General features: G+C 51.2%; 1 protein-coding gene across 2 annotated transcripts in view; it reads right to left on the reverse strand.

Moving 5' to 3' along the window:
* Positions 1–21,632, reverse strand: part of CAMTA1 (calmodulin binding transcription activator 1) — a 913,233-nt gene that overhangs the window by 754,252 nt on the left and 137,349 nt on the right. The window lies entirely within an intron of this gene.

Here is a 21,632-nt window from a genome sequence, read left to right on the forward strand (position 1 = left end):
CCCATCCCTACCATGCCAGCATTTCCCAGAGGCCAGGCCAGCCACTCAACCTTTCTGAGCATCTGTCCCTCATCAGTAAAATGGGGACAACAAAACTCATCCCTTTTATCTGACAGGGTTGCTAGAGGATGAAATGAGACGTGGAAGAGGGAGCCCTCCGTAGGAGCACAAGTGTTACAGTCTCCATTCTGCTCTCTTGCCTACACGTGTCCATATGGGGGGTCATCCAGCCACACAGAGAGGAACTTAGTGCTGCTAGTGAGACTTTCAGAGTTTGTCATTAAACCCTCTGGACGTCATCAATCAGCTTGGCCTTGGTCTCTTTCCAAGTCCCCACCATTTTTAGAGATGGTACTGTGGGAGGAGAAGGCATTCCAACAAGTAACCTGAAGGGAGCAGTTCTGGGCTGACTCCACAGCCTACCACTCGCCAGCTGGTAGGCTGTGGGGCCTTAACTTCTCTAAGCCTCAGTTTGGCTATCTGTCAAATGGGAATAAAAACGATAATTACTTTACTGGGATGATGTGAGGATTAATTAAAATTCATTTATTCCTTCGATTCAACATTGTACTTGAGGTTCTACTCAGGGAAATTAGGCAAGAAAATAAAATAAAAGGTATCCAGATTGGAAAGGAAGAAATAAAACTATCTTTATTCACAGATGAGATGATCTCATACATAGAAAATCCTAAGGAATACACACACACACACACACACACACACACACACACACCCCTACTAGAATTAATAACAAAAAAAAAAATGAGGACACATGACTTTCCAGAAAGGAAGAAACTCAGAGGTGGAAGATTGCTTTTCATGTCATGTTCCCTTATGATTCCATTATATTTTTGTGAAGGTCTTTTTGTCTTTGGGGGTCTCTGTTTCTCTATCTCTATGAGGAGAATGCAATGTTTAAAGATAACTATGAAAAGGAAGAAGTAAAACTATCTCCATTTCCATTTGACAGGGTTTTATACATAGAAAATCCTAAGGAATACACACACACACACACACACACACACACACACCCCTACTAGAACTAATAACAAATTTAGCAAGGTTGCAGAATACAAGATCAATACACAAAAATCAATTTGTATACACTTGCAATGAACAAGTCCAAAAATGAAATTAAGAAAACAATTCCATTTGTAATAGCATCAAAGGGATAAAATACTTAGGAATAAATTTAACACAAGTAGTGCAAAACCTATACTCTGAAAACTACAGAACACTGTTAAAAGAAATTTAAGATCTAAATACATGGAAAGACATCCCCTGCTCATGGATTAGAAGGCTTAATAGTGTTAAGATGACAATATTCCCCCACACTGATCTACAAATTCAACACAATCTCTATCCAGCTGGCTTCTTTGCAGAAATTGACAAGCTGATTCTAAAATTCATATGGAAATACAAGGGAGTCAGAATAGCCAAACAGTCTTTAGTAGAACAAATTGGAGGCCTCCCACTTCCCAATTTCAAAATTTACTACAGAGCTACAATAATCAAGACAGTGTGGTAATGACGTAAGGATAGATATATAGATCAACAGAATAGAACACAGCGTTCAGAAGTAAACCCTCACATTTATGGTCAATTGATTGATTGATTGATTATTTTTTTGGCCATGCCGCGCGCCATGCGGGCTCTAAGTTCCTTGACCAGGGATCCAACCCAGGCCCCCTGCAGTGGAAGCGCAGAGTCTTAACCACTGGACCTCCAGGGAAGCCCCTGGTCAACTGATTTTCAACAAGGATGTCAAGACCATTTAATAGGGGGAGAATTGTCTTTTTAACAAACAGTGCTGGGACAACTGGAAATCCACAGAAGAATGAAGCTGGACCCCTACTTCACACCATATAAAAAAATAACTCAAAATGGATCATAGACCTAAATGTAAGAGTGAAAACTATAAAACTCATAAAAGAAAACATAGGGATAAATTTTCATGAGTTTGTATTTGGCAATGGTTTCTTATGTGTGACATCAAAAGCACAAGCAATCAAAGAAAAATAAACTGGACTTCATCAAAATGTAAAACTTTTACGCTTCAAGGAACAGATCAAGAAAGTGAAAAGGCAACCCACGGAATAGGAAAGAATGTTTCAAATCATGAGGAACTTGCATCTAGAATATATTTAGAAACTCTTACAACAACAACAATAATAAAAAGACAGATAATTTAAAAATGGGCGAAGAATGTGAACTGACATTTCTCCAAAAAAAATAAGCAAATGGAAGATATACAAATACGCAAAGGGAAGAGTCTCAAAATTAGTCACCAGGGAAATGCAAATCAAAACCACATGAGAAAAAAATAAATAAAAATTTTTAAAAAACCACATGAGGGCTTCCCTGGTGGCGCAGTGGTTGAGAGTCCGCCTGCCGAGGCAGGGGACACGGGTTCGTGCCCCGGTCCGGGAGGATCCCACGTGCCGCAGAACAGCTGGGCCCGTGAGCCATGGCCGCTGGCCCTGCGCGTCCGGGGCCTGTGCTCCGCAGCGGGAGGGGCCACAACAGTGGGAGGCCCGCGTACCGCAAAAAAAAAAAAAAAAAAAACACATGAGACACCACCTCACACCCATTTGGATGGCTATAATCAAAAAGAAAGATAATGTTGGTGAAGATGCAGGGAAATTAAAATTCTCATATACAGCAGGGAGGAATGTAAAATAGTGCAGCCACTTTGGAAAACAATCTAGCAGTTCCTCAAACGGTTAAAAGTAAAGTTTCCACATGCCCCAGCAATTCCACTCCTAGGTATACACCTAAGAGAAATCAAAACATATGTCCACACAAAAGGGACTGCGCACGAATGGTCACAGCAGCATTATTCATAACAGCCAAAAAGTAGAAACAACCCAAATGTCCATCAGCTAATGAATGGATAAACAAAATATGATATATCTATACAGTGGAATATTATCCAGCAATACAGAAACGAATGAAGAACTGATACCTGCTACAGTATGGATGAACCTTGGAAACATCATGCTAAGGAAAAGCAGCCAGACACAAAAGATCACCTATTATATGATCCCGTTTATATGAAATGTCCAGAAGACAGTAATCTATAGAGACAGAAAACAGATTAGCGGTTGCCTAGGGCTAGAGAGATTGGGGAGTGTCAGCTAAAGGGTTTCTTTGGAGGGTTATGAAAATGTCCAAAAATCGGCTGTGCTGATGGTAGCACAACTCAGTGAATATACTAAACCCACTGAATTGTGTGCGCTTTAATGGGTGAATCATATGCTGTAGGAATTATATCATAATAAAGCTGCTACAGAAATAGAATCATGTATTCATTCAACACGTATTTACTGAGTACCTATTACATACCAAGCACTATGCTAGGTGCTCAGGAAACATCAGTGAACAAAACAGAAAAGATTTCTGCCCTCTAAGAGTGGAAGACGGATAATCCACATAATGCAAAAGTAAATTATATAATATGCTAGAAAGCGATCAGTGCTAATATTTTGAGAAGGAGAACCAGGTCAGGAGGATTGGAAGTGAAGAGGAGGGGGGATGACACAACGTTAACTGGGGTGATCAGGGCAGGTGTAACACCCGAACAAAGACCTAAGGGAGGTGAGGGAGAAAGCCCTCAGGGAAGGGCATCCGGGCGGAGGGCACAGAGGGCACAGCCTGTGCCTGTGCCTGTACCGGAAGCAGGGGTGAGCCCAGCTCGGCGTGGCCGCAGGGGAGTGAGGAGTAGAGGGCAGAAGTAAATGAGGCAGTGTGGCATCGTGTGGCCGTGGGCTTCTCCACCAAGAGAACTAAAATGCCATGTGGTCTGACGTGTGGTTTTGTTGTGTTGTTTTTTTCCTTTAAGTATAGTTGATGAACAATATTTTTTTTTCATTTTTTATACAGCAGGTTCTCATTAGTTATCCATCTTATACATATTAGTGTCTACATGTCCATCCCAATCTCCCAATTAGTCCCACCACCACCACCCCCCACCGCTTTCCCCCCTTGGTGTCCATCTGTTTGTTCTCTACAACTGTGTCTCTATTTCTGCCTTGCAAACCGGTTCATCTGTACCATTTTTCTAGATTCCACAGATATGCGTTAATATACGATATTTGTTTTTCTCTTTCTGACTTACTTCACTCTGTATGACAGTCTCTAGACGTACAATATTTCTTAAGTTATAGGTGAACAGTATAGTGGTTCAACATTTTTAAAGGTTATACTCCATTTATAGTTATTATAAAATATTGGGTATATTCCCTGTGTTGTACAATAAATCCTTGTGGCTTAGTTTATACATAGTAGTTTGCACCTTCCACTCCCCTACCCCTACACTGCCCCTCCCCGTTTCCCTCTCCCCACTGGTAACCACTGGTTTGTTCTCTGTATCTGTGAGTCTTGTTTCTTTTTTGTCATATTCACTAGTTTGTTGTATTTTTAGAGTCCACATAAAAGGGATATCACATAGTGTGTGTCTTTCTCTGTCTGAATTATTTCACTTGGCATAAAACCCTCCAAGTCCCCTCCATGTTGTTGCAAATGGCAAGATTTCCTTTTTTATGGCTGACTAGTATTCCATTGTATATATATACACCACATCTTCTCTATCCATTCAACTGCTGATGGACGCTTAGGTTGCTTCCATATCTTGGCTACTGTAAACAGTGCTGCCGTGAACACTGGAGTGCCTGTATCTTTTCAAATTAGTGTTTTTGGTTTTTCCAAATATATACCCAGGAGCGGGATTGCTGGGTCACAGGGTAGTCTGGCTTGTGTTTTAAAGAATCACTCTGTATCTGTGCACCCAGATTCAGAGAACATCATTCACAAGAGCCAAAGGGTAGAAGCAACCCAAGTGTCCATGGACAGATGAATGGACAAACAAAATGTGGTCCATCCATACAATGGAATGTTAATCAGCCTGAAAAAGAAGGAAATTCTGACACAAGCTACAATGTGGATGAACCTTGAAGACATCATACTCAGTGAAATAAGTCAGCTGCAGAAGGACAAGTACTATATGATTCCACTCACATGAGGTGCTCAGAGGGGTCAAAACCGTAGAGAAAGGAAGTAGATGGTGGGTGCCAGGAGCTGGAGGAGGGAAAAACAGGAAGTTAGTGTTTAATGGAGACAGAGTTTCCGTTTTGCAATATGAAAAGAATTCTGGAAATGGACGGTGGTGATGGCTGAACATTCCCATTAAGTGCACGGGAATGCACTTAATGCCCCTGAACTGCACACTTAAAATGGCTAAAATGGTCAATTTTATGGTATGTGCGTTGCAATTACCGCAATTATAAATAATTTAAAAGAAAAAAAGGAATCACTCTGGCGGCCAAGCCGGGAGGGGACTGAAGGGCGAGGGCAGAGGAGGGAGATGAGGTAGGAGGCTGGTGGGCAGCAGCGTCCACCACCTGTCTCTGGCACTTCCCCACCCTCCGGTGACGCCCCATAACCTCTTTCCCTTGACCTCGGGGGCAGTAACTTTCCAGAGTGCAGCAGCCCCAAGGGGCTCAGCGGGAGAGAAGGGGACCACAGCCGAGCCCTGAGGCCTCCAGAGGAGATGGAGGTGGCAGGAAACCAGGAAACCATGGCGTCCCAGAAGCCAAGTGGACCACTCCAGAGAGAAGGAGGGATCAGCCATGTTAGATGCTGCTGGCTGTCAAGGGACATGAGCACCGTCCACTGCATCAGCCACAGGCAGGTCACTGTGACCCTGAGGAGGGCCAACACCCACGGAGTGGCCGGTGCAATCCCCAGCACAATAGGAGGAGGCCCTCAGAAACTACTGGAAGCTGCCAGGGCTGGGCCTCCCTGCACTGACGTTCTCATTCTGCCCCGAGGCACCATCCCGTGCTCCCCGCACCCGCTCCGGGCACACGAGAGGCTGCCCAGGTGTGCCCTGGCGGCAGCACCGCTGAGTCAGGGCTGCCCAAGGCCACCGGCTGAATGCCCACCTCCCAGCACAGGGGCAGTGGAATCACCAGGGAGGGGACGGCCTGGCCTGCACGTTGCCCTCCCCCTTCTCTGCTGGTCGCACAAAGAGCCCATGGTTTTAACTGCAGGGTTTATCCACCAGCCAAATGAAGAGGACTATTTTACAAAATTATAATACTGCATGAAATTGCTAAGTACATATATAAGGCTAATGTCATTGTAATATTAAAATACTAAATTCATTTATATACTTTTTATTTAAATTGCTGGGGCAACTTGCCATCGTTGATTAAAAATTCTGAACAGGGTGTATTGTATGGGCCAATTATGAAACAGGGCGTAAGCTCTGCGAACAGCGCTTGTAATGTGCAGGAAACCATTTGTAAAATGAGATTTCTTTAAAGAAAAAAAATGGTGAGAAGAGAATGAGGGCATGGAGGCAGACCTGCGTGCAGCCCATGGAACCACTAAGGGCACAGGTTCCCACGCTGAACCCCGCGGGCCAGGCTCCCCCCTGTGACGGCAGCACAGCCCCACGTGCACCCCCAGCCACGCTGCCCCAGCAAGGCCAGCTAGACTCCCCTGGTTTTCAGACTCTGGTGGCTGAATTTATCAAGACTCAGGCCTCCCACCTCTCCTTCTGGAGTCCTGGGAAAGAGCCCTGAGAGGCCACGCCTGGCCAGAGGTCACCCACAGACCACTCTGAGCATTTGACCACTGCTCTCAGGCTGGGCTCAGTCGGCCTGCAGGGCTGCCCAGAAGTGCCCCTCAGCCCGTGGGGACAGGAGCTGGCGGATCAATGCCCCGGCTCCGTCCCCCCCGCACCGGGGCCACTTTGCGGTGTGCTCTAGCCGTCTCTGAGCCCACAGTGCTAACTGCTCATTGACTCCTGAGGGGTCGCCTCCAACACGAAGCACTTGCACCCAAACCTGTGCCTCAGGGTCTGGAGACACATGATGACGGCAAGGCCCTGTGCTCTCCGGATCACAGCTTCCTCGATGTCGAATGGACACGCCAGCGTCTGACCCTGGAGGGACTGGGACCAGGGAAGAGCTGCTGGAGAGCTGGGAACCTGTGAGATCCCAGGCGGCAGGGTCCCCCGACGGTGTCCTGCGGCTTCAAGCACTCCGGCGCCCAGCGCCCGTGGACGGCACTGAGGCTGACTTAGGGGTCCTGCTGGGACTCCCCTCCAGTCGTGAGATGCCCCCGGGGGTGTGCCCAGAGAGGCAGCGGCAGGTGGAGGGAGGAGAGGGTCCCAAGTCCTTCCCTGTCCCACACTTCCTGGCTGGTGGGCTCCTCCGGGCTAGGAGACTATCCCCGCCCACCTGTCAGGAGACTGCGGATGCCACGAGCAGGTGACGCTCGCGCTGGCCTGGCCCGGCACAGGAAGAAGTAGGCGATGATGGTGACCAAGACGGAGACAAAGGCGATGGTGACACCTGCAGAGCGGACAGCGGCCTTCTCTGTCCTCCCTACTATGACCCACGTCACACCATCACACCCCTGATTCTACCGCTCCTGGAGTCCCTGGATGGTTACTCGTTTCAGGCTCCTGGCTCCCCAAAAAGCTCAGAAATCTCTTCTGAGCTTTCAGTGAACAATCCACAGCCCAGAGCCCAGCACCGGCTCCCCGACAGGGGCTCCGTCCCGGCCTCCCGGTTGGACTGTTTAAGGCTCCACAGAGATGCAGACAGAGGCACCGGGATGCTTGGTGCTGCTCTTGGGGAGCTCACGGTCCAGGGGAGGAGACATTCATTCATTCATTCATCCACTAAATATCTGCTGCAGGCCTCCTAGGCGCTGTGGGTGGGCTAGTTACTAGAGATGCTGGGATGGACAGATAAGGCCCCTGATCTCGTGGAGCTCGAGGCAGCGAGGAGGCAAATGCTAAGCCAAAGCCCTCCAGGAGTAAATCGACGCCATGGTGAAAACAGACCTTGCACTGTGACCAGGAGTGACCGGGGTTACTTGCTTTGGGCAGGAAGGAAGGCTTCCCTGAGGGGACACCTGAGCAGCAAGAAGGACCTGTGTGATGTGTCCAGTGATGGAGTAGAAATGGGTGCTGGCAGCAGAGGCCGGGGGAGGGAATGGGGCTGAGCAGAAGCCCTGTAGCCCGAGACGAGGGGCCAGGGGGCTGCCCCACGGGCTCGGGCGTCGCCACTGTCCCGAGGACGGGGCGGCACTGGCTGGTGAGCCCGGACTGTGGGCAGTGCCACCGCTGGTTCCAAGGCCTGTCCACACATCACCATGGTGATTCCCTTCCACTGGAAAACAATCATGTTTACTTTCTTTTCTACATTCTGGACTGAGGCCATACGGTAATTACCAAACGCACAACCCATAATGTGTTCTAAACTGTCTCTGCATACTCTGTGGTTAGGGAATAATACAAGTAGAAAGTGCTTAATAAAAATTAATGTGGTAAAGGGCGTCGTCAGCCTCACGTGGGAACAAAATCGGCATTAATTTCTTGTCCCCATAGTTACCCTGATGAGCCAGTCACGACGTGGCCCGTCTCCTCGACCTTTGATACAATCCACGCGGGAGAGGTCTGCTCCTCTGGCCACGGCCGCAAGTCACGCTGGCCCAGGGTCTGGTGACGACAGCGTGAATGTGGGTGCAGCCCTGGGAGCCATCACGACCCCCTGAGTTCCCTGAGCCTTGGGTCCCCGGCGCCGGGCCTACAGCCTACACACACCTAGTATCTGCTGAGAGCTGGTCTCTGAGACACAGATCGGTCTGGCTCTGTGGTGGTGGGGAGCTGGTGTAAACCCCGAGATCCTGTTGTGAGTGTGCGGCCGCGGGCAGCAGGCGGGAGTGCAGGATGTCCCCGTGCTCTGGGGGCTGCCACCCCGTCACGTGTCCAGGCAGCTCAGCCCGGAAGACGGAGTCACAATCCCGCTCAGCCTACACGACAGTCAAGCGCCAAACCCAGAGCCCCGGATGGGCCGGCCGCTGGGTGCCAGAGGAGTCACGGGGGACGAGAGAGACAAAGGTCAGGCCTCCTGGAGTCCGCGTGGCCGGGGCAGAGGGGGATCTGGGTGCGGGCCACTCAGCACGGCCCCACTTGCTCTGACTCTTCACAAGAAAACAGGCGACACCAACTGGACCAACACACGCCGGGGACAGCGCGGCTTGTGAGGGATGGCAGAGACCACGGAGGAGACCTGGGAGGACAGCGCGGTTGCGTGTCTGTGCCCAGGCCTGCCAGGCAAGCCACCAAAGGGCCCCGTCCCTGTCCCAGTCCAGGGGCGACGGCTCCAGCACTGCCAGGACGGAGCAGAGGCTCCCTTCCCACTGGGGCTCCCTGCTGCAGGCTGTGACTCTCCCTGGGGAGTCCTGGGGCCAGGACCCCCAGCACCTCCTCCACGTACCCTCAAGGCTCCGCCCCCGCCCCCACCAGCCTTCTCCCAGAGCTCCTAGTCGCCAGGGCTGAGGGGGTGTCAGCCACACGGGAACAGAAATCCCCAAGCACCCGTCTTCAAACGCGAAACCGTTGACGTCCTCAAACTTTTTTCTTAAGAAGGACAGAGTTGGCTTTCTCTCTCCTTCCTTTAACCTATAAAATTCAATCTATATATTTAAATTTCCTAAGTGAAAAAGTATAATTGAGGGAATGGGCTCCAGGGTCTGGCTTCAAGTCCTAGCTCTGTCACTTACCTAAACTTCAGTTTTCTCAACTGTAAAATAAGCAGAATGATATCTACCTCGTGGGATTACAGGAGACGACACATTTAAAAGACTCAGCCAAGGGCCTGGGACAGAATAAGTGATGACGAGGAGGAGGAGGAGGCGGAATACGGTCATGGTCATGAGGGTGGACTCTCTCCGGTTCACAGACCAAATCCGATCAATACGTGGAAAGCCTGGTGGCTGTAAGAACTCTGCTCACAGCCCAAATCCATCAGACAGAACTCTCCTTCCTCCCCCAGCCTCAGGTCCTGCAGGCTCAGCAGATGCGATCTTGCATCCTTACTCATCACAGAGAAGGTCAGAGGAAATGAGCCCCTCCCCGTGCCAGCGTACATTCACAGAGCCCTCCTCCCCTCCTGCCCCCCCCCACAGGCATCCACCTCCAGCCACCGGCAACACAAGGCTCCGTCAGAAACTGCTAACCCGGTTACTGTATTTTACTTTCAGTGGAAATTCCATCACTTTGTCCTAAATCCCACCATACGCAAAACATTGAGTGGCTTCTCCTGATAAGAAGAGATACAGCCGGAATATTGCCACGTTACGTACTGCCGACTATCTGGGCTTTTCTTGTTGAAAAGTGCATCGTCTTAGGTGCAGGTTAACGGTACACACGCCTGACAGCCAAGCCGATTCCCCCTGACCTGCACTCCACGAAATCTGACACATTTCACCCAAGTCGGAGCGCTGCTGCCCTTCCCGGGGTTTCACTGTCCAGAAGGCTCCAAGAGAAGACAAACAGGAGGGCAGTTCTGTGGGTCACCCTCTAGGCTCCGGCTCATCACTCCAGATGGCTGGACCTCTCACCGACACAAGTCATGAGAACACAGGGGCCGCCCGGGAGCCAGGAGGCCAGGGCTCCAGTCCCAGACTTCCCACCGTGCGAGCCCCGGCACCTGCCCTCTGGACTCTGTCCTCATCTGGTGAAGAAGAGGGCCCAGCCAGGGCCTCTCTAGGGCTCCTCCTGTCTGAGACGCTTCTCCAGAAACATGAGCATCCACCTTCAGCTTCACGGTCTAGGAAGGAAAATCGTTCATTTCCGCTGAGAAAGGCCACGGAAAAGTTTACCTCTTGCAAATGTTTTCTTTACAAAAGCCAAATCCCAGAGCTGATAGGATGTGGGGCGGATTAGACAATTAAAGCAGGTGCACAGAATACAAATCTGCATTTGTTCGGCTGGGGCTAGAGAAGATGGCCACCCTTTCCCCCCACAAGTCAATTTACTCAGAGCTAGCAGCCTTCGCTCCAGATAAGCACATTGACTTTAAAATAAAGTGTGCGCCAACAGCTGCAGCCCTGTGTCTGGAGCAGGCAGAGATGTGGCGTGGAATGATAATTAAATATATTTTCATCATCCGTCATTTTTCTTTTTTTTTTTTTTTTTGCTGCAGGTGCCAGGGTAATAAATCTGGACTCGCCTCTTTTGTCAGCTGGCAGTGAACACATTTTAACATGAAATCTCCTGGGAGGAATTAAGAGTCACTTGGCCTTGTAAAGGAGAAAGGGTTTTACTTCCAAACTGCCAAGTGGGGAGCTCACAGCTGATTGGTTTCCTAATACTTTATTATTTGACAATATATATGCCCCAGGTTGTATTTCAGAATACCACACCTATGGGATAACCAGCGCTCCAGGAGATTTGCCATCCCATTCTAGAAGAAAAACTTGTTTGGGGAGATTTTCACCGCTATTACTTTTTATGAATCCCAAATTTAATGTATTATTGACTAGGTAGATTCCAGTATTTTAAAACTTTCCCTCTGTTCTTTAAATTCCCCAGCAGCCTTTCCCCACCCCCGCCCCATAACACTCTGCAGGGAAATCTGCTGCCTCCGCCGCCTGTCGTGTGAGTTAAGTGCTTTCGATCGGCCGAAGGAGTTTGGATGACTTTTTATTTCGACAGTTTAACAGCTCCTTCTCCCCAGGGGCAGCCCCTAGTGCACAGTCCTCGGAAAAGCCCACTGAAATGGCCCATCAGAGCTTCCTCGAAGCCTTTCCCTCCTCTCCGACCACACGGCCCCTGCAGAACACCTTCCCTGAAGAGCTGGCCCAGGAAAGCGGAGGGAACGGGGCACCTGCCGCAGGGCTTCAGGCAGCTCCTGCGGGCCACACACCACCCCTGGAAGGAGGTGAGGGGTTCCACGCACATGTTAAGGCCAGGAACACACGGAGACATGGCCAGCCGGGCAGGGCTGCAGTTACCGAGTCTCCTCCTTCCTCCTCGAAGGAATGTTCTAGAAGGAAATCCTTGCCCGGTGCCCACTCGCAGGGTCACCTGTGGCTCCACCCAGGTCGGTGGGCGTTCAACCTGTGGAACCTCTGGCAGGCCACCCGGGCGGATTAAAGCTCCACGTGTACTTTGCAAAAGGAAGAGCGGTTTCCTTGCCAGGACTGACCCAGGACCACAAGTGATGGAAGCTTCCACAAGCATCTAGGAATCTGTCAGTTCTGCATTCCTCAGCAGAGACCCCCCAGCTCAACAACAACAACAAAAAGTCACATCTTGACACCCTAAGGCCAATGCAAAGTGTCTCTGAAAACGCTTTATAAATACTAACACCCTCCCCTTCTACTGACTGAGGTGTCTTCCCACCAGGCCGCACATTTGACCCCAGAGCTGCCCCGTGTAGGGGGAACCAGGTGGCGACTCCAGAGGAGGGAACCCACAGAGAATACAGTGTGAGGCTGGATCCCAATCATGATCCCAGCAGGCTTTGTTTTAGAAACAGTAGCCCATTCTAAAATCCATACGGAAGCACAAAGGACCCAGAGCTGCCAAAATGCTCTGAAAGAGAAGAATGAAGTTGGAGAGTTAACATGGCTTTGATTCTAAGGATTTTACGATTTATTGTAAAGCTACGGCAGTCAAGTCAGTGGGTTTGGCGTGAAGATAGACAACCCATCACTGAAATAGAACAGGGTCCAGAAACAGACCCTCATACCTGTGAACGAATGATTTTCCATAAAGCAGCAAAAGGCAACTCAGTGGAGAAGCGGGAGGCTTTCCAACAAATAGTGCTGGAATAACTGGACATCCACATGCCAAAAAAAAAGAAAAATGAACCTCACCCCATACCTCACCGCATACACAAAAATGAACTCAAAGTGGCTTATAGACCTAAGTTTAAATCTATAAAATTTTGGTAAGAAAACACAGGAGAAAATATCTGTGACCCTGGGTTAGGCAAAGATTGCTTCACTACAACACCAAAAGCATGAGCTATGAAAACAAAACGATCCATAAATTGGACTTCATCAAAATTAATTTCTGTTCTTCAAAAGATACCGTTACGAGAAAGAAGAGAAGTCACAGACTAGAAGAAAATCTTTGTAAAGCCTATATCTGCTAAAGGACTTTTTCAGACTATATATAAAGAACTCTCAAAACCCAATAATAAAAACACAGGTAACCCAATTATTTTGGAAATGGACAAAAGATTTGAACAGATATTTCACCAAGAAGACACAGGGGTGGCAATTAAGTGTGTGAACATCATTAGTTATTAAAGAAATGCAGATTAAACCCACGACCAGGTGCCACCAACCACCTACTAGAATGGCTAAAATTAAAGCAAATCCAAAACGGAAGCAGACTCGCAGACACAGAGAACAGACTCGTGGTCGCCGGGGGTGGGGTGGGGAGGGTGGGAGGGGGAGTGTGGGAGTCTGAGGTTAGCAGATGCAAACTGTTACATATAAGATGGATAAACAACAAGGTCCTACTGTAGAGCCCAGGGAGCTATATTCAATAGCCTGTGGTAAACCATAATGGAAAAGAATAAGAAAAAGAATGTATACATATATATATATATATATATATATATATACGTGTGTGTGTATAACTGAATCACTTCGCTTGGAAATGGACAAAAGATTTGAACAGATATTTCACCAAGAAGACACAGGGGTGGCAATTAAGTGTGTGAACATCATTAGTTATTAAAGAAATGCAGATTAAACCCACGACCAGGTGCCACCAACCACCTACTAGAATGGCTAAAATTAAAGCAAATCCAAAACGGAAGCAGACTCGCAGACACAGAGAACAGACTCGTGGTCGCCGGGGGTGGGGTGGGGAGGGTGGGAGGGGGAGTGTGGGAGTCTGAGGTTAGCAGATGCAAACTGTTACATATAAGATGGATAAACAACAAGGTCCTACTGTAGAGCCCAGGGAGCTATATTCAATAGCCTGTGGTAAACCATAATGGAAAAGAATAAGAAAAAGAATGTATACATATATATATATATATATATGTGTGTGTGTGTATAACTGAATCACTTCGCTGTACAGTAGAAATGAACACAGCATTGTAAATCAACTATACTTCAATAACATCAATCTAAAAAAATAATAAAAAGAAAGCGAATGACCGTACAAAGCGTTGGCAAGGATGTGAGGGAACTGGGCCTCTCATGCCCTGCTGCTGGTTGGAATGTAAAATGGTACAGCTGCTTTGGAAAGCAGTTTGGCAGTTTCCATATGATCCGGGCTTTCCACTTTTAGGTATTTACCCAAGAGAAGAGAAAGCATACGACCATACAGAGACTTGCACACGAATGTTCATATCAGCTTTATTTGTAACAGTCAAAACCTGGAAACAACCCAAAGGTCCATCAACAGGTGAATGGACAAATCACCTCCCATCCACACAGTGGAACACCGCTCTTCGATAAAAAGAAATGAACTGATACCTGCAACATGGATGAGCCGCCATATAATTGTGTGGAGCGAAAGAAGGCAGACGGAAAAAAGAGTGCAGACTGTATGATTCCATTTCTACAACACTCTAGGAAATGCAAACTAACTATGGTGATGGAAAGCAGAACAGCAGTGCCAGGGAAGGAGGCGGGGCGGACCTGAGGGAATTACAAAGGGGTCCAGGACACTTCTGGGCATTTCATCCTCTTGATCTGGTGATGGTGATGTCAAAACCCACCAAGGTGTACGCTTTAAATATGTGCAGTTTATCATATGTCGATGGCGCCTCAATGACGCTATTTTTAGGTAAAGACTAAAATGGTGAAGGGGGCCCCTGGAGCTGTGTGAGGAGGCCCCGAGGATGTGCGCGTGCTGCGAGCAGGGCAAGGAAAGAAAGGAACCAACAGGCGGAACAGTAATTTGCCTGTGACTCGTGGAGGAAAAGCGTGCATCAGAATTCATTCATTCATTCATTCATTCATTCAGTAAATTGGTGTTCCGAGCCCTGAGGACACAGAGGAAAATATGGTTCTTCTCCTGAAAGAAATTGGGACAAGAACCCTGACTGGTCGGTGCGTCACGGTTGCGTATCTTGGCCATAGATTCGTACCGTGTGTGCAGATGTGCAGTGTGAGTGCACCGCCAGGCTCCCCAGCGGACTGACTTTAGACCAATCACCCAAACACCTTGTGCCTCGACGTCCTCCTCTGTAAAATGAGGATAACAGTCGTATCCACCCTACAGGGTTGTTATGATTCAATCAGTTAATATCTGTGTGATTCTTAGAAGGAGGCATCGTAAGCACCCAACGCCAGAGCCATATTTGGTGCTATAATTATCACTGCTTTTATGACTAACCCATCTCAGAGACACCCACCGAGATGTAAAGATAAATCCAGGTGCTGAGATAAATGACTCTGATTCTGCTTGTTTTTCTGTCTCTCCTTACTTTTCTTCATTAAACATGTATTACTTCTAAAGTGAAAGTTGTAAGCAAATGCAAATACACAAACGAACAAACAATCTAGAACTGTCGACAGCTCCAGTAGGTACTGGCCCCCACACCCTCCCTCCTTCCTCAGACATCCTAGAAGACTGCCCGCAAAAGCCCCGACCAGAACCTTTATCTGCAGCAGGTTCACAGGTGGGAGGTGTGAATAGAGGATTCTCTTGGCACACACCCCCCACCCCCCCACCCCCCCGCTTCCTTGTAGCCTTTTATGCGAATCAGACTGAGGGCATCTCTGCCCCAGGCAAGGGCCGGTGCGTGGAACAGAGAACAGAAGAATCAAAGCCATGTGGGGCGTGGTCCCACCTGCTCCCGCCCTGGCGACAGGTGACATGAGGACCCCAGAGAGGCCCATCGTCCCCAGCAGGGGTCTTATTCCTTACGTGGTGCCAACGGCATGCGCATCTCTGCCCCAGGCAAGGGCCGGTGCGTGGAACAGAGAACAGAAGAATCAAAGCCATGTGGGGCGTGGTCCCACCTGCTCCCGCCCTGGCGACAGGTCCATCGTCCCCAGCAGGGGTCTTCTTCCTTACGTGGTGCCAACGGCATGCGCCCTATGCCCCAGAGAACAGAGAGGGCTGCTGGGGGGCAGGGGCAGCAAAAGGGTCCCTCAGCCCCCAAGAGGGGCGTAGAAGCAGCTGAGGAAACCTGGCCCTGGAGAGGCCAGGGGACGGGGGGCAGAGCAGTGACCCATATGGGGTGGCAGCCAGGAACCTGAGGAAACGGCAGTAACTGAGGGCCAGACCCCTCCCTCCGCCTGCTCCTCACACACCGACAAACCCAGTGGTGGTTTAGGGGCAGCTTTAAACGTGATGAGAAACCCCAGAATTAAATGAGATTATGTTTCTGCGTCCTGGTGGAAGGAAGGATTGAAGTGGAAACTAAACTCCGTCTTGGAGAGACAGACAGACAGACAGCTCCGTATCGCATACCCTGCGCTGTGGCCTGAGGGTGGTCACCGTCACGGACTTGTCCGCGGTCACCACCGGCCGAGGGTTTGTCTTCGGCGGATCGAAGCAGCACGCAGCTCAGGAAGGAACGCGGGTGCCAGCCCCGGGGAACAAGACGGAGCGAGCCCCGGACCCTGTCTGGGCACCGGCTCTCCACCAGGGGGACCGGCGTGTGGACGGATGATGACACGTCACCAAGGAGCAAGGGGAGGTGAGGCCGGCTCGGAGCTGCAGGAGACGGCATCTGGGCAGATCTGGAAGCTTCCAGAGACCAGCACGGGCATGTGAAGCCCAGCAAAGACAACTTAAGTCTAACGTGTGGTCCCCCCACCAGAAGCTCACAGCCGAGTGAAGGCGACAAATGTCACGAGAACGAAACAAGGACGGCCTTGGGAGGGTGACCAGGGAGTCCCCTAAGCGCTCACCGACGGACTCATGTCGTGTCGTGAGGGATTCCACCCATCCTCCTCGAGATGAGAGAAGGGCCAATGCCACACATTCCCAATACAGCCAAATTGATTTCATCTGAAGAACTGTCCTTCCTCCGGAGATTATGTCCTTCCAACTTTTCTGTTCTGAAACGCCGATGATATATGGTCGCTGGAATTTTTCAAAGTCTTACTTGGCAAAATTCAAAGTTGGCGACCCTGAAAGTCCCTTCCGTTAAAAAAATTCCCTGCTCTGAGAAAGCTCTGGGTGCCGAGAAAACATCACGATGCAGACGGGGTCTCTGCCGGGGCCGAGCCATGGGGACTGAACAGAGGGGCTGGGGGCCTCCTTTAGACGGGGGCTCACGGACGGCCTTTTTGGGAAGCGACATTTAAAGCGAGACCAAAACGAGCCGCGGCGGCATGGGAGCGGCTGAAGACAGAGAGGCCAGGTGGAGGCGACAGCAAGAGCAAAGGTCCCGAGTGACAATGAGCCGGGTGAGATCTTGGAACCGACCCAGGCGAAGGAGGGAGGGTGCAGTGGCCGCAGCTGGAACGGCAGGGAAGGGCCTGTCTGGGAACAAGGCAGGCAGGGGCATCTTGCCAGGGGAGACGGAGGTAACCAACTCTTCCCTGGGAGGGTTAAGATGGGGAAGGCAGACGGGAGTAAAGGTAAAGAGGAGGGGCTGTGTGAGAGCAGGAATAGCACAAAGGACCTGGGGTGAAGAACCTGTTTAATAAGATGCAGCCCTGCCCACCTGGTCTACCATCGACCTAAGACATACGCACCTGCTGAACAGGAAGGTACAGACACCTGGTTCCCCCTCTGATGCTTGCAAAGTGGGCACAGCATTTTAGAAATCTTTTCAGACTCGCTGTCTTGTAAACCGAGTGGTTTGGGGAGCTCCCTGCCCGTTGAAGCAATGGATTTCAGTCCTTCAGGCAGAGGAGAGGACACGTTACCCATCGAAACAACAAGGGAATTCTCAGCTCTGAACGGCTGGCATGATTTTTGTTAGTGTAAGCAGCGTGGCCACAGATCGGAGAGCACTTTGTTCAGAGAGAGGGTTTTCTGAATCCGGGGCCTGGGTTCTTCCTCGAGTGTGTGGAGAAGATGCCCCTCCCCAGCCTCGCCCCTTGGCTGACGCCCAGGCAGGAGGAGAATGACATGCAGAGGGGCGGGGCGCAGGGAACACCCCTTCCTGTCCGGAGAGACTGGGGCGGGGCCGAGAGGGAGGACGGAGGTGGGCACGAGACCCCTGTCATCTCTCCCGCACGCACCACCCCCCAGATGGGTACCAGGAGTCTGAGACCTGAGGGTCAGTGATCTGCTTCCTGGGTAACAAGGAGGGGCCAAAGGCCCTAGGAACACGGTTCCCAAACTGTGCACCCAGGCACCCTGGAGAGCCCCCAAGAACTCACGAGACCGCAGGATATTTTAAGTTATTGAGGGAAACAAGCAATACTAAATATCTGTCGGACCCCTGTCAGACACCGCTGGAATAACAGTTTCCCCGTGAGATGAGCCTACGAGCCTTCTGAGGACATCATGTCACCGTGAAGCTGAGTTTTCAGTGATTGCTGAGATAAAAAGGAAGGACGTGGAAAACATCTGGATGGAACAGGAAGTGGGGTTGGCGGCACCCGATCTGACTCCGGGATTTGAAAAGCTGTCCAGCCCCCGAAGGGCCCACATATCCCATTAGTAAGTAACTGGGTAATTTAAGAATGAAATAAAAAATTATGAGTATGATATTTTCAAGCAGCTGTTGTTAGGACACAAATATTTATTAAGGCGTTTGGATCTAACTGCTTAATAAACGGAACTGTTAAGTATTCTTTGAACTATTAAGTATTCTTAATAAACGGAACTGTTAAGTATTCTAGGGACGCCATTAAAAAAAAAAAAAAAGAAAGAAAAGAAAATCACTGAGGCACTCGGGGTGCCAAGAACCAAGAAAGTGTGGAAACTTCTGCTCCGGAGCAGGTAGATGGACGAGAGGGAGAGCAATCGTGGATGACGGACCGCCCGGAGCTCACACTCAGGCTGCCGGATGCTGTTCTGAGCAACTGACTTGGAACAACGTGTTTCATCCGCTAATGACCCTCTTTGCCTTGAAGAGGAATCAGCCCCTACACAGGAGGGCGCAGAACTCTGCTGGGCATAGAGTAGGCGATCAGCGAGTGGTGACTGTTGATCATTCTTATTATCATTATTACCTTTATTATGGATGTGATACCCCTAGGAGGCGGGGGCACAGAGAGGAAGTAAGGCCCCCGCAGCTGTTCAGGCAGTGAGGGGAGAAGCCCCCCAAGACCTGCCCCCTGGTGGACAGACACCCCCAGCGGGCGGCTCAGTGTCCCATGACCTGCGGGCCCCAGCACCTCGGTGGGAGAAGGCAGGAAGGCTGAGGCCTCTGATGGTCAGGACGCAGAGGCCACACTTTGGAAGGGGCCTTGGAACGCTGAGAAGATAAAAGTGGACCAGCTCCACCTCCGGGGCTGCCTCCCCAGAGGCCAGATGGGCAGGTGGCTCCTGGGGCTCATCCGTCCAGCCTTTCTGCAAGCAGCACCCAAGGAGCCACCCGTGGAGTGCAGGGACCCCTCCCTCAGCCACCACCAGGTCACGAGCACACACCCCTCCCCAAACCCCAGGGGGCAGGGGGGAGCGGGGTAGGGGTGCTCCGAAAGACTGAACAGGGACCCAAAACATCCAGCAGAGAGGGGTTCCCTCAGGGGCTGATACAAGCCATTCGACTACACTCCCAGAGTGGACCTAAAACCTAGGAGCCCAGCCCTCCCCTCTCAAAAGCAAGGCCAGGCCCCGCGGAGAGAAGGAGAGAAGCTACGTTTTCTGTGCACACACGGGCACGATGTACGTGACCGGTGACCCTGCAACACACGGGCCGAGGCATCAGAGACGGAGGACGTGAGAGAAGGTGAGCCCTGGGCCGAGCCAGCAGGGCCCGCCATGGAGCGGCCCTCGGCCCCGTGGCCCCAAAGGATGGATGAGCGATTCCGAAATTCCCCAAGTCCCCGGGCTTCGGGCACCCGCCACCCCGGGGACCTGCAGCCCCCGAGGGCCCAGTGGGGCCAGGGGCAGACTGTGTGGTCCACTCGCCACACGCAGGAAAGCTAGACTAGGTCTCACGAAGAAAACGCCCAGAGAAATCCGACCACGAGGCAAACCCATCCTGCCAGAGTGCATCAAAATCACTGTTTGCAAGATTTCTATCTGCCCCAGTTGACTTGTTTCAAATCCGAAGTGCTAGATTCCCGGTATAGTAATAGAAAGGGTATTCATAGGCACTCTGGCTTCCAGTAAGATGCAAAAAACTTAGCTCACATTTTTTAAAGTTTATAAATAGCCTCGGAAAAGGAGCTGGAACACGCTTCTTAGTAAATACAGCTGACCCATTTTCCTCATTCTTCACCAGGAATAAAGCGACTGTTACCACGGAAAGTACAGAAGAGTCTAAATATATATTTCCTCCTCACAGGCACCAGATCAGAAAAGCAGCGTCGACACCCAGGAGGCGAAGGAGGGAGAGGCCAGGCCCCCGGTTACCACCCCGCACTCCCGAGGGCCAGGGTGGCAGCGGGTGCCTCTGGGGAGCCCGCGCCCCAGGCCTGACTCTCGGCTCCAGCAGCCCTGCTCAAGGTCATGGGGCTCGGCCAGGCCTTCCTTGACCTGCTCCCTCCCCGGCAGCTCCTGTGTCCCCACCGTCTGTCTCCCCAGCTAGTAGGAAAGTTCCAGAACGGGGACGTCGCCCCTTGGGTTCACTAGTTACACCCATTCCTGGAGCCTGGCATGTGGTAAGTCAACTCTATGAAATGAACGAGGAGGTGACAGCCAGGCCTGGCTGGCCTGTGCTCTCAGCACCGATTCTGATCCCGGTCAGCCTCCATCTCCTTTCTATGCGGGAACGTACCCCAGTCGCCCCTTCACCTGCGAAGCTGCAAACCAGCTCGCGTGATGGCCTCGGAGGGGGTCCTCGTTTCTGATGACTTCCATACCTTGGGGAACTGTTTCTCCCCCTCCTTTTGGCAAGAGCTGTAGTATGAAACAATTACCCACCAACCCCGCAGGTCTCAGTGATTCAGAGGGAAAGAACAAGGCCTCTGGGCAGTCCGTGGGGAAGGTGAAGTGTGTCTGTCCATCCACTGCTCTGTCCCGGGTGCTGGCACCTCCGCAGGCCCACGGGTAGGCGTCTGGCCAGCCTCCCCGGGAACTCATTCACGGCCCCCATGCTTCGCCTGGCACTGGTGGAAGAGAGGTCTCAGAGGGGCCGCGGGCTGGGCAGAAACGCAAAGCCTTCCCCGCTGTTTTCCCAGGAGTCCCAGGGGATGCGGGGGGCAGGTACATGGTGGGGCAGCCCTGCAGGACCTCCTGGGGACGGCGCCTGTCACCCTGGGCCAACAAGAAGGTTCCCCCCCGAGGCTTCAAAGGCCTGAGGTCTCTGGGGTGCCTGCCACCCAAGCAGGGAGACACATGAACAGACACAGCTCGTGGGGCGGAGGCCAGGGACACCCCGAAGGCTCTCATGGGAGCCGGGGTCCCCGTGGAGGCAGGACACCGGGCCAGACCCGGGCGGGGCTGGGGGATCACCTGGTGTCCAGTAACTAGGAAACGGTGACGGCCATGGCCTTCCTGCCCCAGCTGACCCTAAACCCCACGTCTGGGCGGCTCGTCCCCACGGAGAGCAACCAACGCGGGACCCTCCCCAGGCTGGTGGAAACCTACCTCGCTGCCCCACCTGCCCGCACCTCACCCGGTGCGGCTTGAACAGGCGGCCGGCCCCGTGCTGGGGGCTGGGCTCTGGGCGTCCCCACAGGGCCTGGCCACGTGGCTCTGGGCTGGCCTGCTAGTCCTCCTCACCTCCCTGCGGGCCCTTACAGACCTCCCGGACGGGGAGCTGCAGAGCTGAAAG

Source organism: Physeter macrocephalus, chromosome 3, assembly GCF_002837175.3.
Source record: "Physeter macrocephalus isolate SW-GA chromosome 3, ASM283717v5, whole genome shotgun sequence".
Taxonomy (NCBI): Eukaryota; Metazoa; Chordata; class Mammalia; order Artiodactyla; family Physeteridae; genus Physeter; species Physeter macrocephalus.